Source organism: Helianthus annuus, chromosome 7 (genome assembly GCF_002127325.2).
Source record: "Helianthus annuus cultivar XRQ/B chromosome 7, HanXRQr2.0-SUNRISE, whole genome shotgun sequence".
Lineage (NCBI taxonomy): Eukaryota > Viridiplantae > Streptophyta > Magnoliopsida > Asterales > Asteraceae > Helianthus > Helianthus annuus.
Genome location: NC_035439.2, coordinates 135779069 through 135794021, shown reverse-complemented (window position 1 = coordinate 135794021; position 14953 = coordinate 135779069). Strand labels below are relative to the sequence as shown.

General features: G+C 41.0%; 1 long non-coding RNA gene across 1 annotated transcript; it reads right to left on the bottom strand.

Annotated features, from left to right (window-relative positions):
• Positions 1 to 1324: 1324 nt before the first annotated feature.
• On the bottom strand, positions 1325 to 2766 carry LOC110867352. The gene is made up of 3 exons (XR_002551539.2): positions 2646 to 2766; positions 2100 to 2165; positions 1325 to 1467 (listed from the first exon to the last, which is right to left on the bottom strand). It is a non-coding gene; the product is annotated as an uncharacterized LOC110867352 (long non-coding RNA).
• Between the last annotated feature and the right edge of the window lie 12187 nt (positions 2767 to 14953).

Here is a 14953-nt window from a genome sequence, read left to right as displayed (position 1 = left end):
GTTGAGTTAGCTAAATAGTAAGCTATGAACTTGAATATGAAGGGTATGAAAACTCTGCCCATATAGTGTTTGTTGAAATGCCTCAAAGAAGGCTTAAAACCGAATTATTAAGTTAAAAACGCATAATTATGATGTATGACGAAATGTGCGTTATGTATGTGAAACAAAGAGTTCTAAACCTAAAGTGATTGAACTCTATAGGAAAGGAAGCCGGGGCATCGAGCGGGCAAACCGGTGTAGATGAACGTTTGAAGGGCTTGCTTTAAAGGTATGTAACTTGACCCGTTACATTGAGTAGATTTGATGATTATTAAATGCGTGAATCGGATTTTTGAACAAGGGTTGTTTTGAATTTAAGTAGTGACGTTGCTATATGGAATAATAGATCGAATTGGTTGGAACTCGTTGGTAGTCGTCATAATGGAGGAATTCCGTAGACGAGCCAAACGGGTCGAATAATCATTTAAGGCACGGAAGATGCTCCGTATTGTGATCGATTGATCTTGTTATTGGTTAATAAAATAACGTAATAGAATTACGGGAAATTAAAGTATTGGTATGTCTAAAAAAAAGGAAAATCCGAGATTTGGGTTTGAGTAAAATGAACAACTCAAACAAAATATAGAATTCCAGGTACTACCGTAAGTTACGGTGGTACTGTAACTTACGGTGGGTGCCAAAGCCTTACGGTGCGTTTCTTCTGGTTTACAGTGAACCAAAAATTCCCAGAACCTACCGTAACTTACGGTGAGACCGTAAGTTACGGTGGAACTTAGAAATTTGTAACGTTTTTCTTTTTTATACTTTGATGTCGGATCTTGCATCTATACATTATGTACTAATGTCAAAACTAACATTTTAGTGGTATTGACCCTAGGTGGTGATTTGAATCTTACGGATGGCGGTCGAGCGGATAATGAAGAACCGAACACTACATTTTGAAGCTTCCGCAATGTTTTAAATCTTTAGTAGTGCTTGTGTATGGTTTGTAAACACTTGTTAAACCACTTTTGAAATGTTTTAACTTAGACGTAAATTGACTAAGGTTGACATACTTATGAACTACGTTAATGAATGTCATGTTACTTAACCAATTTTTTAATAGAAATGGTGTATTTTATCATTAAAAACAAGTAAAGAAATCTGATACGAAAGGCGGGTCGCCAAGTTGCAGGATCTGCGGGAAGGGTCATAAAGGCGAATGTCGTTACAAGGATAAGTGTAACACTCCAATTAAAATGCCAAATATTTAAACCGACTAGATAAGAAAGATCATAGTCATTTAAAACATTTAGTACATAAGTGTTTGAAAACTACCACTAAACTTAAAGGACACATAGGTAATTCTTTCATTACAAAATTATCACAAATGAACTTCTAAGACAAAAGTGAAGATCATCTTCTTGAGTGTGTTCGGTTCATAAGTCTTGCGTTGATCACCATCCGCTTGATTGACTTACTTGAAAGCTGGAATTTTAACAAAACAATAATGTTAGGATCCTTCAAATTTCACATAAATATGTGTGTGCTTAAAACGAATTCGATATACACAGTTTTGCAAAACCAAACAATTTTGGCAGGGCTCCACCGTAAATTACGGTGGTCACCGTAATTTACGGTGGGCGCTGGGCGTTTGTGGTTTCACCGTAAGTCAGTAGAGAATTGCCGTAATGACTTACCCTCCACCGTAAATTACGGTGGTACCGTAATTTACGGTGGCTTCTGCATATTCTTCCTAATTGCTGTTTTGACCCGTTTGTACCAATTCCTGCACTTTTCGGCCATCAAAGCGCAGCACGGGGTATTCCTTTGCAACAAGCACGACCCATTTTGGATCCCTTGTTTCAACACACACGCTCCCATTACCGGTTTGCGTGATACTAATATTCTTCCCATTATCCCACACACGGGTTTATGGTCTACGGATGAGGTACTTCCGTTACCCGGTTTGTACCCATCATTTTTAACTCGTTTGGGGTTGCCATTATGAAGTCCCTCATTTTAGACAACCAAACCAACACGATTCTAATTTGTTCAAACTAGCAACCCATTAATAAGAAAACTAATTTATCAATATTATAGTAGCGTTAACTACGTACCTTAGAGCTTTCCCTTTTGGCGAGCGTCCGCACCGGCTTGACTTCCCGACGCCTCACTCGTGTTGCCTAAAACATACAAGCCAATTATCATTAGAACCATTCGGCTCATGATTAAGCTTGTTACTTTACCAACACCACATTTGTGTCGATCAATGTCTTTTAGGCATTTTATCAAGCATCTTGTGTGCATAATTTCTTACAATTGTAACTAAATTTAACATTCATGATTTAGCCATGGCAAACATCAATTTAAGCAATTTCGCTAAATTTTTACATCAATAATTTCTGAATCTTGTTCATAAAGCTTGAATTACTCTAGGACACATCAAAATCCTAATGTTTCATACTTTTCTACAAAAACCCACATATCACCTCTAATGGTGATCATGAACTTTACAAGAATTAAACCAAATTTCAACAAGAAATCTACTAGGGTTCATCCTTATACACTATTTCAATTAAAACAAACATCATTCATGATCAGATTTGAACCTCATGATTTTATCTAAAATCTAAGGTAGAACCAAATCATGAAATTTTGCATACCTTACGATCCCTTAGTCAAGGTGATCACAAATCTATATTCAGATTTCAATTCGGACTCGATTTGCACCTTCAATTGATGGATTTTGTGAACTTTAGGGTTTGAGGGGAAATCCCCTTTGTTGCCTGCGTTCTGATCGATCAAACACACACTTAGGTGTGTGTTTGATGTGTTATTTTTACTAATAATAATTTAAGTTCCAGAATTAGCAAGTTTGGTCCCTCAATTATACATGGGTTATAGAACAAGGGTTTTTAATTATACTTTGTCATATTATGTTAAGATTTCTACTAACTAGGTTATCTTTCCTAGTCTTTTATCTTAACTTACTACTAGTATTTAGTTTAAAATGTAACATTAATATTTTCGGGGTGTTACAAGTCCACCCCCCTTAAAGAGGGTTTCGTCCCCGAAACCTGTTTATGTATATGACAGAAGTTTCTTATACGTACCGAAAAGTGTAGGGTATAGTCGTTTCATTTCCTCTTCAGACTCCCAAGTGGTGTCTGATCCTTTTCGGTGTTCCCATTTGACCTTTACTTGATAGACCATCTTGTTCCTTAAGCTTTTCACCTTACGATCTAGAATAGCAATTGGTCTCACCGCGTAGTTGAGACTATTATCTACCTCGATGTCGTCATAGTGAATATACGCGGTTTCGTCAGCTAGACATTTCCGGAGATGTGATACATGGAACGTGCTATGTATCCCACTCAACTCTGGGGGCAATTCGAGACGGTAAGCCACCCTACCGACTCGCTCGATGATTCTGAAGGGCCCGATAAACCTTGGGCTTAACTTTCCCCTTTTTCTAAACCGGGTTATTCCTTTCCACGGTGATACCTTCAACATAACCTTATCACCAACTTGGAACTCAATCGGTTTTCTCCGTTTGTCCGCATACGCCTTCTGTCGATTTTGAGCCGCCCTTAGGTGAGCTCGGACTATGTCGATCTTTTGATTCGTGAGTCCGATTATATCTTTATGTTCAAGTTCACGCGGGCCAACCTCACCCCAACATACCGGAGTTCGACACTTCCTTCCGTATAGCATTTCATACGGAGCCATACCGATGCTTGCGTGGTAACTGTTATTATATGAGAATTCAACCAACGGTAGGTGAATATCCCAACTACCCCCGAAGTCAATTATGCACGCCCGTAACATATCCCCCAATGTTTGTATTGTTCTTTCACTTTGACCATCTGTTTGAGGATGGTACGCGGTGCTAATAAACAATTTAGTTCCCATTTGTTTTTGGAAATCGCACCAAAAATTTGAAGTGAACCGGGTATCCCTATCGGACACGATGGATACCGGCACTCCGTGGCGTGCTATTATCTCATTAGTATACACTTCTGACATCTTCTCTGACGTATAAGTTTCTCGGATAGGGATGAAATGTGCACTTTTGGTTAGTCTATCCACAACTACCCAAATGGCATCGAAACCACGACTAGTTCTGGGCAGCTTGGTTAGCAGGTCCATTATAATTTGTTCCCACTTCCAAACCGGAATATCTAATGGTTGCAACTTGCCATAGGGTTTTTGATGCTCCGCTTTGACTTGTAAACAAGTCAAACACTTCTCCACGTATTTAGCCACATCCCTTTTCATCCCCGGCCACCAATAGTTTTGCTTCAAGTCCCTATACATCTTAGTTGCCCCGGGATGGATCGAATAGTGAGACTTATGAGCCTCGTCAAGCAGAAGACTCTTAACACCACATGTGTTTGGGACCCAAATCCGATCATTCCGGCATTTCATCCCATTACTTCCTTCTGTAAGGTCTTTTACCATCCCTTTTATACGTTCTTTCTTCCAATTTTCTTTCTTTAACGCTTCGGTTTGGGCTTCTCGGATACGCTCGAGCAAACCTGAAGTTACTACCAACTGCATAGATCGTACTCGTATTGGAGCGCATTCGTCCTTTCGGCTAAGGGCATCCGCCACCACATTAGCCTTTCCGGGGTGGTAATGGATCTCGCAATCGTAGTCTTTCACCACTTCTAACCAGCGTCTCTGCCTCATGTTTAGCTCCTTTTGGTCGAAAAAGTACTTCAAACTCTTATGGTCAGTGAAAATAGTACTTTTCACACCATACAAGTAATGCCTCCAGATTTTCAAGGCAAAGACCACGGCTGCCAACTCAAGATCATGAGTTGGGTACTTTGTTTCATGCGGCTTAAGTTGTCTAGAGGCATAGGCGATCACCCTTCCCCTTTGCATTAGTACGCACCCAAGGCCTAGGTGCGATGCATCCGAGTACACTACCATATCCTCCGTACCATCCGGTAAAGTCAACACCGGTGCACAGGTTAATTTTTCCTTCAATGTCTGAAATGCCTTTTCTTGATCGCTTCCTTAGACGAACTTCTCATTCTTGCGGGTCAATTTGGTCAATGGCGTTGCGATTTTGGAGAAATCCTGAATGAATCTCCGATAGTAACCCGCCAACCCCAAGAAACTTCTAATTTCGGATGGATTCTTTGGAGGGCTCCATTTTGACACCGCTTCCACCTTCGACGGATCCACCAATATTCCCTCGGCACTGATGACGTGCCCTAGGAATTGCACCTCTCGTAACCAGAAGGCGCATTTTGAGAATTTAGCATATAATCTTTCCCGCCTTAATACCTCCAATACTTCTCGTAAATGGTTAGCGTGCTCCGCCTCGTTTCTTGAATAAACGAGGATGTCGTCTATAAAAACAATCACCGATCTATCGAGCATCGGTTTGCAAACCCGGTTCATGAGGTCCATGAAAGCCGCGGGCGCATTCGTTAATCCGAAAGACATCACGAGAAATTCGAAATGTCCGTATCGTGTCCGGAATGCCGTTTTTGGTACATCATTTTCCTTTACCCTCAATTGGTGGTAACCCGATCTCAAATCGATTTTTGAAAACCAGCTAGCGCCTTGTAATTGATCGAATAAGTCGTCAATTCTCGGAAGTGGGTATCGATTGTTTACCGTGATTTTGTTTAACTCCCGGTAATCAATACACATCCGCATGCTCCCGTCCTTCTTCTTTACAAATAGCACGGGAGCTCCCCAAGGAGACACGCTAGGCCGGATGAATCCCTTCTCTAGTAAATCTTGCAACTGAGACATTAACTCTTGCAGTTCTGAAGGTGCCAATCTATACGGTGCCTTAGCAACCGGTTTAGCACCCGGGGTCAGTTCAATCCCGAACTCTATTTCGCGCTCTGGTGGCATTCCCGGAAGATCTTCGGGAAGACATCTTTAAATTCACGCACCACAGGTACGTCTTCAATTCTTGGCGTTTCTTTTTCGACGTCACGTATATAAGTTAGATATGCCTTACACCCGTGTAGTATAAACTTGCGGGCTTCTATCATCGAGCATATCATGGGATTACAAGCCTTCTCCCCATAGATGATGACACGCCTTCCGCTCGGAGACGTTAGGTGTATCTCCTTACGTAAGCATATCACCTTAGCATGGTAGCGGGATAGCCAATCCATTCCAACGACCACTTGAAATTCACCCATGGACATGGGTATTAAATCAATGGAGTATTCCTCACCATCGATATTCAATTTGCATTCCCGACATACATCACAAACAAGAAAACTTTTGTTATTACCTACTTCTACTTCCATTGGCATAGGTAATTTTGTTAATGTAAACATGGGGTTTTGAATAAATCTATGTGAAACAAAAGACTTATTCGCACCTGTATCAAATAAAACACATGCAAGGATCGAATTTATAGTAAATATACCTGTAACCACGTCAGGTTCCATTTTTGCTTCAGCAGCAGTGATTTGGAACGACCTTGCCTTAGCCTTCGGGGTCTCATCCCTAGAGTCGGCACTCTCTTTCTTTCCCACCAATTCCGGACATTCTGACTTTTTATGACCTGGTTGGTAACATTTATAGCACACCGTTACTTTGTCTGGGCAATTTGCAACCCCATGCCCTATCTTGCCACATGCCACGCAAGGTTTGTTCTTGAAGTAGCATTCACCTTTATGAGTGCGTCCACATGTTTTGCAACTCGGAGATCCTCCTTTTGCACTTCCTTTCTTCGAAGATTCAGCTACCTTCGGCTTCTTTGTGGGACTCGGGTGTTCATCCAAGGCCCTCCTTTCACCTCTTTCAACTTGCCTTTTTAGTTCAATCTCGCGTTCCCGCGCCGCATTGATTATATCGGTGAGGCTTTCATAATGTGAGGGAGTCATGAACTCCCTATATTCAGCCCTAAGCATGGTGTGATAATAATAAATTTTCTGTTCTTCAGTTTTGACCAAGTCATCACAAAACTTGAGCTTATCCATGAACATCCCCGTAATCTTATCAACGGTTTCACCCTTTTGCCTCAATTGCATGAATTCTTCCTTTATCTTATTTATCACTGCCTTGGGGCTATGATGTTTGAGGAATGGTACCTTGAAAGCTTCCCAAGTCATCGCCCTTATTGTTTCAGCACCCCTTTCGTTTCTGAGGTTGTCCCACCAATCCTTGGCTTGGCCTCTAAGTTGGCCAGTTCCATATGCCACGAAGTCACTTTCATCACAATGCGTTCGTTCAAAAACACCCTCAATATCGCTTATCCACCTTTGACAAGCAATTGGATCTACCTCTCCATTGAAAATCGGGGGCTTGCACGCCATAAACTTGTTGTAGGAACAACCTTTCTTTTCCTTAGTCTTGCCTCTATCACTGGTAAGATCTTCTCTTAATTCACCAATTCTTTCCTCCATAGTCGAAAGTAAGGTGTTTTGCATTCTTTCCACAAATCTTGGTAGACTAACTTCGATGGCCCTACCAACTTCCTCGGCAATCTTCTCTTTCAACTCGTCGGTAGTGAGGGATAGAACATTGTTACTAGCACCTCCCGACATCTTCTTACTGAAATGTTAAAATGATCCGATAAATAATCTTGTTCAATCTCTCTCATGCTCTTACATGAGACTTCGTACTTATTATCCGGCCAAGTATATAACTTTGCCTTATCATTTATACTAAGTGTACTTCCCGGGTTCGAGTATATCACTATACTCCTCCCATACACAATAAATCGTTACCCTTTTTAATCTTTTTAAATTTAATTTGCTTTAAGTAAATTCTTACCGGATGTTGATCAAGCCTTGAACCGAACACAATTCTCTTTAACCTTAGCTCTGAATACCAACTTGTAACACTCCAATTAAAATGCCCAATATTTAAACCGACTAGATAAGAAAGATCATAGTCATTTAAAATATTTAGTACATAAGTGTTTGAAAACTACCACTAAACTTAAAGGACACATAGGTAATTCTTTCATTACAAAATTATCACAAATGAACTTCTAAGACAAAAGTGAAGATCATCTTCTTGAGTGTGTTCGGTTCATAAGTCTTGCGTTGATCACCATCCGCTTGATTGACTTACTTAAAAGCTGGAATTTTAACAAAACAATAATGTTAGGATCCTTCAAATTTCACATAAATAAGTGTGTGCTTAAAACGAATTCGATATACACAGTTTTGCAAAACCAAACAATTTTGGCAGGGCTCCACCGTAAATTACGGTGGTCACCGTAATTTACGGTGGGCGCTGGGCGTTTGTGGTTTCACCGTAAGTCAGTAGAGAATTGCCGTAATGACTTACCCTCCACCGTAAATTATGGTGGTACCGTAATTTACGGTGGCTTCTGCATATTCTTCCTAATTACTGTTTTGACCCGTTTGTACCAATTCCTGCACTTTTCGGCCATCAAAGCGCAGCACGGGGTATTCCTTTGCAACAAGCACGACCCATTTTGGATCCCTTGTTTCAACACACACGCTCCCATTACCGGTTTGCGTGATACTAATATTCTTCCCATTATCCCACACACGGGTTTATGGTCTACGGATGAGGTACTTCCGTTACCCGGTTTGTACCCATCATTTTTAACTCGTTTGGGGTTGCCATTATGAAGTCCCTCATTTTAGACAACCAAACCAACACGATTCTAATTTGTTCAAACTAGCAACCCATTAATAAGAAAACTAATTTATCAATATTATAGTAGCGTTAACTACGTACCTTAGAGCTTTCCCTTTTGGCGAGCGTCCGCACCGGCTTGACTTCCCGACGCCTCACTCGTGTTGCCTAAAACATACAAGCCAATTATCATTAGAACCATTCGGCTCATGATTAAGCTTGTTACTTTACCAACACCACATTTGTGTCGATCAATGTCTTTTAGGCATTTTATCAAGCATCTTGTGTGCATAATTTCTTACAATTGTAACTAAATTTAACATTCATGATTTAGCCATGGCAAACATCAATTTAAGCAATTTCGCTAAATTTTTACATCAATAATTTCTGAATCTTGTTCATAAAGCTTGAATTACTCTAGGACACATCAAAATCCTAATGTTTCATACTTTTCTACAAAAACCCACATATCACCTCTAATGGTGATCATGAACTTTACAAGAATTAAACCAAATTACAACAAGAAATCTACTAGGGTTCATCCTTATACACTATTTCAATTAAAACAAACATCATGCATGATCAGATTTGAACCTCGTGATTTTATCTAAAATCTAAGGTAGAACCAAATCATGAAATTTTGCATACCTTACGATCCCTTAGTCAAGGTGATCACAAATCTATATTCGGATTTCAATTCGGACTCGATTTGCACCTTCAATTGATGGATTTTGTGAACTTTAGGGTTTGAGGGGAAATCCCCTTTGTTGCCTGCGTTCTGATCGATCAAACACACACTTAGGTGTGTGTTTGATGTGTTATTTTTACTAATAATAATTTAAGTTCCAGAATTGGCAAGTTTGGTCCCTCAATTATACATGGGTTATAGAACAAGGGTTTTTAATTATACTTTGTCAAATTATGTTAAGATTTCTACTAACTAGGTTATCTTTCCTAGTCTTTTATCTTAACTTACTACTAGTATTTAGTTTAAAATGTAACATTAATATTTTCGGGGTGTTACAATAAGCCCTGTCCCATATGCAAGAAAACGGGACATATGGCTATATCATGCTCGGAGAAAGTGACGGTTTGCTACAATTGTTATCGAACGGGTCATAAGAAGTCGGAATGCCCAGAATTGGTTGGAAAGAAGGATGGGCATGAACCGAAGGGTGAAGCCCCGAAAGCAAAGGCAAGATCTTTTCAACTAACCGCCACAGAAGCAAAGGTTGAACCTGACGTGGTCTCAGGTATATTTGCTGTAAATTCAATTCCTGCACACGTGTTGTTTGATACGGGTGCGAATAAATCCTTTGTATCATATGGATTTATTCGACATCCTTAATTTGTTCTAACAAAATTACCTGTGCCCTTAGAAGTAGAGATAGGTAATAACAAAAGCTTTATTGTTTGTGATGTATGTAAAAACTGTAAACTGAGCATTGACGACGAAGAATATTTGATAAACCTGATCCCGATGTCAATGGGAGAATTTCAAGTAGTCGTTGGGATGGATTGGCTATCTCAATACCATGCAAAGGTAGTGTGTTTTCGTAAAGAGATAAAACTAACATCTCCGAGCGGGAAACATGTCACCATTTATGGCGAAAAAGGAGGCAACCCTATAGTATGCTCAATGTTGGAAGCTCACAAGCTTATGAAGCGGGGATGCAAAGCATTCATAATATACGCTAATGAGCTCGAAAAAGAATCACGAAAGATTGGAGAGGTACCGGTAGTGCGATATTATGAAGATGTGTTTCCGGAGGACTTACCGGGGATACCGCCTGAACGGGAAGTAGAGTTCGGGATCGAATTGACTCCGGGCGCGAAACCCGTAGCAAAAGCCCCGTACCGACTCGCACCGTCGGAATTACAAGAGCTAGTGTCCCAAATTCAAGACTTGCTTGATAAGGGATTCATAAGGCCGAGTGTGTCACCTTGGGGCGCACCGGTATTGTTTGTGAGAAAGAAAGACGGGAGCATGCGCATGTGTATCGATTACCGGGAGTTAAACAAACTCACGGTAAAGAACCGATACCCGCTCCCGAGGATAGATGATTTATTCGACCAACTACAAGGTGCGAACTGGTTTTCAAAAATCGACCTTAGATCGGGGTATCACCAATTAAAGGTCAAAGAAGAAGATGTGCCAAAGACGGCTTTCCGTACGAGATACGGGCATTACGAATTTCTTGTAATGTCATTTGGGCTGACGAATGCACCCGCGGCCTTCATGGACCTCATGAACCGGGTTTGCAAACCAATGTTGGATAAGTCGGTCATCGTATTTATCGATGACATTTTGGTGTATTCGAAGAGTGAAGCAGAGCATGCACATCATTTACAAGAGGTATTGGAGACACTTAGGAGAGAGAGGTTATACGCAAAATTCTCTAAATGTGCCTTTTGGCTACGAGAGGTACAATTTCTTGGCCATGTCATAAGCGCCGACAGAATATTGGTAGATCCGTCCAAGATCGAGGCTGTGTCAAAGTGGAATTCCCCGAAGAACCCTTCGGAAATTAGAAGTTTCTTGGGGCTCGCGGGATACTATAGGAGATTCATTAAAGATTTCTCCAAGATTGCGTCACCGCTAACAAAGCTAACGCGAAAGAAAGAAAAGTTCATTTGGGGTGTCGATCAAGAAAAAGCGTTTCAAACGCTAAAAGAAAAATTAACTCAAGCTCCGGTATTGACATTGCCGGACGGAGTTGAAGACATGGTGGTTTATTCGGGTGCTTCATTATCAGGGCTAGGTTGCGTGTTGATGCAACGGGACAAGGTAATAGCCTATGCCTCGAGACAGTTGAAGATACACGAGAAGAAATATCCCACGCACGATCTCGAGTTGGCAGCGGTGGTATTTGCACTAAAAATATGGAGGCATTACTTATATGGGGTAAAGTGCACCATATACACCGACCACAAAAGCTTGAAATACTTCTTCGATCAGAAGGAGTTAAATATGCGACAAAGGCGATGGCTGGAAACGGTGAAAGACTATGATTGTGAAATACATTATCACCCCGGAAGGGCTAATGTGGTGGCGGACGCTCTGAGCAGAAAAGCGGACTATGTCCCAATACGAATTAGATCGATGCAACTCGTGGTGACCTCGGGTATACTTGAACGTATTCGAGAGGCGCAATTAGAAGCAATGAAAGAAGAGAATTGGAAGAAAGAAAGAATTATAGGTCAGTTGAAAGATTTGTCGGATGGGGATAACGGGTTGAAGACCCGATCCGGAAGGATATGGGTCCCGCATACCTGTGGAGTGAAGGCGCTTCTACTTAATGAAGCTCATAAATCCTGTTATTCAATTCATCCGGGTGCGACCAAGATGTATAATGACTTGAAACAAAACTATTGGTGGCCCGGAATGAAGAGGGATGTGGTGAGGTATGTGGAAAAATGCTTGACATGTTTACAAGTCAAGGCGGAACACCAGAAACCATACGGCAAACTACAACCGTTAGAAATTCCGGTTTGGAAATGGGAACATATCACAATGGACCTATTAACCAAGTTGCCTAAGACGAATGGTGGTTTCGATGCCATATTGGTAGTGGTAGATAGACTGACGAAAAGTGCTCACTTCATTCCGATTCGTGAGACTTATACGTCAAAAAAGATGTCAGAAATTTACACTAATGAAATAATAGCACGTCATGGAGTGCCGGTATCCATCGTGTCTGATAGGGATACCCGGTTTACTTCAAATTTCTGGCGGGATTTCCAAGAGCAAATGGGAACCAAGTTGTTCATCAGCACTGCGTACCATCCTCAAACGGATGGACAGAGCGAAAGAACAATACAAACGTTGGGAGATATGCTGCGGGCTTGCATTATTGACTTCGGAGGTAGTTGGGATGTCCATCTACCCTTGGTCGAATTTGCATATAACAATAGTTATCATGCGAGCATTAAGATAGCCCCGTATGAACTATTATATGGCAGAAAATGTCGAACTCCGGTGTGTTGGGGAGAAGTGGGTCCACGAGGGTTAGCACCTACTGATATAATCCAAACTACGAATGAGAAAATCGACATAGTTCGGGCACACTTGAAAGCGGCTCAAGATAGGCAAAAGGCATATGCGGATAAAAGGAATAGGCCAATTGAATTTCAGGTTGGCGACATGGTTATGCTAAAAGTTTCTCCTTGGAAGGGCATTATTAGATTCAAAAAAAGGGGGAAACTAAGCCCGAGATTTATTGGGCCATTCAGAATCACTGAACGGGTTGGTAAAGTAGCTTATCGTCTTGAATTACCCGAAGAGTTGAGTGGTATTCATAGCACATTCCATGTGTCACATCTCCGGAAATGTTTGGCCGACGAAACTGCTCATATCCAGTACGATGATATCGAGGTGGACAACAGTCTCAACTATGCAGTAAAACCAATTGCGATTTTAGATCGTAAAGAGAAAAGTCTGAGGAACAAGGTGATTTATCAAGTCAAGATCAAATGGGAGCACAGAAAAGGTTCGGACACTACATGGGAATCCGTAGAGGAGATGCGACGTCTCCACCCTACATTATTTGGTACGTACTTCGGTTTCGGGGACGAAACCCTTTTTAAGGGGGGTGGACTTGTAACACCCCGAAAAAATATAAAACATTATATCATAATTATAAAGCATAAACAAATGGGAGTTTACTAACTAGGAATTCTAACCTAGTTAGTTAACCAGTCTAAAAATAGCTTATAAGGTGATTAAAAAGCTACAAAACTAGATGTGGAACAAAATAGAGGGACCTTAGTTGTTAAATCTGAAACTTAATTAGATGGAACATGTCACAACCCCCGACCCCTCAGGAACGGGCGGCCGTGAGCCAGTTTCGGTGGTATCGTGTATTGTCTAATTTGGCAGCGGAATTTTTCATCAGGACCGTAGTTAGGAAATATTTTTATCAGAGTAAAACCACCATATTTTCATAATATTAAACACATGGGTAAAACCCAAGTTTTCAGTATACACACTTTCATAGGAATAAATCCTATTTTTATTAATAAAAACATCTATTTTATGTTAGGTAACTTTATAGCCACTTTTCCAAGCCTTCAGTGCTCTCCAGCTGGCTTCTATTGGCTTTACACTAAGTTACCTGAAACACGTGTTTAAAAACATTTTATCAGCAGGAAATACTGGTGAGTGAATCCCAGTTTAATCAAGTTTAAATAGAAAGTCACAGTGAACAGTATTGAGGGCGCATCCGCAATTACATTTGTTTCCAAGTTATATCAATTACCACCACACGGTACTGTCGTTCCGACTTATGGTCATGTTACTCCTTTACCAGGTGGTAACAAATTTTGTATACAAAACCCCAAATTTACCGACTGTAATTGTACTCTTACAAATACTCAATAACTGTTATTCGCATGGAAATTTAAGGTTTTGTAAAAACAGTTTAACAAAAAGATTTACAAAAGTGGATCAACTCACATTGCTATTATAGGGCTTTCCTTTGTGATTCCCTGGTTATAGTCTAATTAAATAAACAATGCACACGCGTTAGTATAATAACCCATTTTAACATTAGTAATACCCTCCCCGAGACGGCATTCCAACGACTACGTCGGGCAGAACCACGACAGCCGTTACGGAACCCTAGATCAATCGGGCAGAGTACCTAATACGTATCCAAGGGTTATGATACTTACAACGAGGCAGAGCTTCGCTAATTAGGGGGTATAATACCCGCGTATTATAAGCCTACTACAGAAATTGTGATTGAGAATGAAATTTGGGACGAACAGAAATGAAATCCGATGCCTGCTATTTATAGTTGCTGATACTGGTTCCCACGCGGCCCGCGTAAAGAACAGGCAAGGCTTACGCGGCCCGCGTCAATACTGGGTCAACGCGTAGCTTGTCCTGGTCATGATCTAGCCTTGCCACGATGATGACACGTGTCATCACCGGGCTGCGCCACTAATTGGGACCCTCGCGGCCCGCATAAACTAAGGGTGTGGCCTTACGCGGCCCGCATGAACTAAAGAATTCAGCGGAGTCCAGTTACACCCTCACACGGCCCGCGTTAAGTTTGGGGTGGGTCTATGCGGCCCGCCTCAACTTACTTTTTCTGGTTTCCCATTATTTTCAATGCTATATTATATTTCGGGTTTAGTTTTCCCATACGGGATGTATTTTAGGAAGTGTAGGGGTGTCATGGGTGTTTTAGGAAAGTTGTTATATTTTGGGTATCACTCCTGGGTGATTTGGTAAAATATATAGTGCACTCACACTTAAATATAGTAACCCAATTCCACTTTATCCCTACGTCACGAGACAGAACCCCAACGAATTTAGGCATAGCCTTGACATACGTTACGGGGCCCTACGTTACTTGGACAGGGT